The 4014-nt window shown below is 41.0% G+C and overlaps 1 pseudogene; it reads right to left on the bottom strand.

Moving 5' to 3' along the window:
- Positions 1–579: 579 nt before the first annotated feature.
- On the bottom strand, positions 580–3358 carry LOC132619759 (uncharacterized; annotated as a pseudogene).
- Positions 3359–4014: the final 656 nt, after the last annotated feature.

Below are 4014 nucleotides of genomic sequence, written 5' to 3'. Positions count from 1 at the left end.
GCCCGTAAGGGTTTTCACTAGTAAGACTCTCTCATTTTTTCTTTCCTCGTTTGCATTCAAATAAAGCGTTGTATACAACACCAAAGTCGTGGCACGCTGATTTGGCATTCTCAAAGATCGAAGGAAAGGCAAAAGAATCATAGATTGAATTACAACTTTGGAACCTTTTCATGAAATAAAAAAATAAAAAATAAAATAAAATAAAAATGTCCCAGTTTCTTCGAATACTAGGGAAATATGATTTTTTTTTTTGGTGGGACCGAACCCCGAAATAGGGCTGCCTACGTATCCTTTTAGGAATCAGGTCGAACGTAGTTCAATAAACACTTTTTTTTTAGGTGGTTTTGGTTTTTTTTGTTTTTGTTTTTTTTTTTGTGTTTTTTTTTTGGTTTTGTTTTGTTTTTTTGTGTTTTTTTTTGGTGGGCTACATTAGTTCCAAAGAGGGGAAAACAAAGAAAATGTGCATAAAGCTCAAAGGGGCTAGAAAAAGGGTGACCGGTGTTTGGATAGTGAGAACGATAGCCTTTCGTCATCCCGAACTGAAAATGCCAAGTACCATAGCGTCGAAGTGAAAACATATCAAACATAATATCTTTTGACTAAGTCTGTGTTAATGGCTATGTCAGTCACCTTTCCCTCTATATCGGACAACTGCAAAGCTCCCTTTGACAACACTTGTTTGATAACATAAGGGCCCTGCCAATTTGGGGCGAATTTTCCCCTCGCTTCTTCTTGGTGCGGAAGGATGCGTTTCATAACAAGTTGGCCCACCTCAAAATGTCTTGGATGCACCTTCTTGTTGTAAGCGCGAGCCATCCTTTGCTGGTATAACTGGCCAAAACAAACTGCTGTCAACCGCTTTTCATCGATTAACGATAATTGTTCTAGTCTAGACTTGACCCATTCAGTGTCATCAATCTCCGCTTCAACAATGATTCGAAGAGAGGGGATCTCTACTTCTGCTGGTATGACTGCCTCAGTTCCATAAACCAATAAGTAAGGAGTTGCGCCAACAGACGTGCGGATTGTCGTGCGGTACCTTAAAAGAGCAAAAGGCAATTTCTCTTGCCATTGCCTGGATCCTTGTACCATGTTCCTGAGGATCTTCTTTATGTTTTTATTTGCAGCTTCAACAGCTCCATTGGCTTTGGGTCGATAAGGGGTAGAGTTGTGATGCACAATTTTAAATTGCTCACATACCTCCTTCATGAGATGACTATTAAGGTTGGCCGCATTGTCCATGATAATGGTCTTTGGTATACGAAAACGACATATGATGTTAGAGTGAACAAATTCTACCACTGCTTTTTTGGTGACTGATTTGAACGTAACAGCTTCTACCCATTTGGTGAAGTAGTCAATGGCAACTAGAATGAATCTGTGCCCATTAGAAGCTTTTGGCTCAATTGGCCCAACAACATCTATCCCCCAAGCTACAAAGGGCCAAGGAGCAGACATAGGGTGCAACTCCGACGGGGGAGAATGAATTTTGTCACTGTGAATTTGGCATTGATGACACTTGCGAACAAAGCGAAAACAATCTCGCTCCATGTAAGCCAATAGTATCCTGCTCGAAGAATCTTCTTTGCTAGAACATAACCGTTCATGTGCGGGCCACATACTTCGGAGTGCACTTCATTCATGATCATTTCAGCTTCTTGGGTATTCACACATCTCAACAAATTCAAATCCGGGGTCCTTTTGTATAAGATCTCCCCACTCAGAAAGAAACCATTGGAAAGTCGCCTGATAGTTCTTTTTTGATCTCCGTCGGCATGTATTGGATATTGTTGTGTTTTTAAGAATCTTTTGATATCGTGATACCATGGCTCACCATCTGGCTCTACTTCAATTGTATTGCAATAACCATGTTGATCCCTAATCTGAATCTCCAACGGATTAATGTAAGCATTGCCTGGGTATGGAAGCATTGAGGCTAAAGTGGCCAAAGCATCAGCCAACTCATTGTGAAATCTGGGAATATATCTGAACTCAATTGACTTAAACCTTTTGCTAAGGCCCTCCAAACATTGTTTGTACGGAATGAGCTTGATGTCTCGAGTTTCCCATTCACCCTGAGCCTGCCGAATGAGTAAGTCAGAATCTCCAAATACTATTAATTCATGTGCATCCAGATGTATTGCCATGTTTAAACCCATTATGCAAGCTTCATATTCCGCTGTATTATTGGTACAGAAGAAACGAAGTCGTGCCGTGGCGGGATAATGATGCCCCATTGGTGAAATAAGAATTGCCCCAATCCCGACACCTTTAATGTTGACCGCTCCATCAAAGTATAATTTCCAGACATGACTGTCATCGCGAACTTCTTCCTCAACTGAATTAATCTCTTCGTCAGGAAAGTAAGTATTCAAAGGCTCATACTCATCGTCAACTGGGTTTTCTGCTAAATGATCGGCCAATGCTTGTGCTTTTATAGCGGTGCGGGTGACATAGACAATGTCAAACTCCGTAGGTAAAATCTGCCACTTTGCAAACCTTCCACTCGGCATAGGTTTCTGAAAGATATACTTCAAAGGATTCATTCGAGATATAAGGTGAGTCGTATGGGATGAAAGATAGTGCTTCAGTTTCTGGGCGACCCAAGTCAAAGCACAACACGTTCTTTCTAAAAATGTGTATTTTACCGGGTAGGCCTTGTGAACTTCTTGCTCAAATAATAGATCGCTTGTTCCTTCTTGCCTGTGGCATCATGTTGTCCTAGAACGCAACCAAAGGAGTTATCCATCACTGATAGATACAAAAACAAAGGCCTACCCGGTTCTGGCGGGACAAGCACTGGAGGGTTAGATAAATATTCCTTAATCTTATCAAAAGCCTATTGACACTCGTCTGTCCACTTGACAGCGGCATCCTTCTTCAACAGCTTGAATATGGGCTCACATGTAGTGGTGAGCTGAGCGATGAACCTACTGATGTAGTTCAACCTACCAAGAAGACTCATGACTTCAGTTTTGTTCTTCGGGGGCGGTAATTCCCGAATGACCTTTATCTTGGAGGGGTCTAATTCAATTCCTCGCCGACTAACTATAAACCCTAGAAGTTTCCCAGATGGAACTCCAAATGCACACTTGGCTGGATTGAGCTTGAGGTTGTACTTTCGCAATCTTTCAAAGAATTTTCTCAGATCACGCACATGGTCAGCTTGAGTTTTGGACTTAATGATCACATCATCGACGTACACTTCAATTTCTTTATGCATCATGTCGTGCAAAATAGTAGTCATAGCTCTCATGTAAGTTGCCCCTGCGTTCTTCAAACCAAATGGCATAACCCTGTAACAGTAAGTACCCCATGGGGTGGTGAAGGCGGTCTTTTCTGCATCCTCTTCATCCATCAAAATTTAATGATACCCAGCATAACAATCCACAAAAGATTGAATCTCGTGTTTGGCACAATTGTCAACAAGAATGTGGATGTTAGGCAAAGGAAAGTTGTCCTTTGGACTGGCTTTGTTCAAATCTCTATAGTCAACACAAACTCTGGTTTTCCCATCCTTCTTTGGTACGGGCACAACATTTTCTAGCCATGTAGTAAATCGGACGACCCTGATCACATTTGCACTCAATTGCTTCATGATTTCCTCTTTAATCTTATCACTTACCTCTTTCTTAAATTTTCTTTGCTTTTGTTGGACTGGTGAGAAATCAGGGTATGTTGGAAGTTTGTGCACTACCAGATCAACGCTCAAACCCGGCATGTCATCATAAGACCAAGCAAACACATCTTTATATTCAAACAAAACCTGGATTATGTCATCTCTGGTCTTTTGTTCGGCATGAATGCTTATCTTTGTTTCTCTAGTTTCATCAGAAGTTCCCAAATTAATTTCCTCGGTTTCATTTAGATTAGGCTTAGGCTTATTCTAAAATTGATCCAGTTCCCTTTTTATTTCTTCAAAAGCCTCTTCTTCATCATATTCATCAACATCTTGATTCATTGTTTCGAGATTAGACAGCTCTTTAAGATCTGGACGTGAATTCCGCATGCATG

This window comes from Lycium barbarum, chromosome 11 (genome assembly GCF_019175385.1).
Source record: "Lycium barbarum isolate Lr01 chromosome 11, ASM1917538v2, whole genome shotgun sequence".
Classification (NCBI taxonomy): Eukaryota; Viridiplantae; Streptophyta; class Magnoliopsida; order Solanales; family Solanaceae; genus Lycium; species Lycium barbarum.
This window is presented reverse-complemented; position numbering and strand designations above follow the sequence as displayed.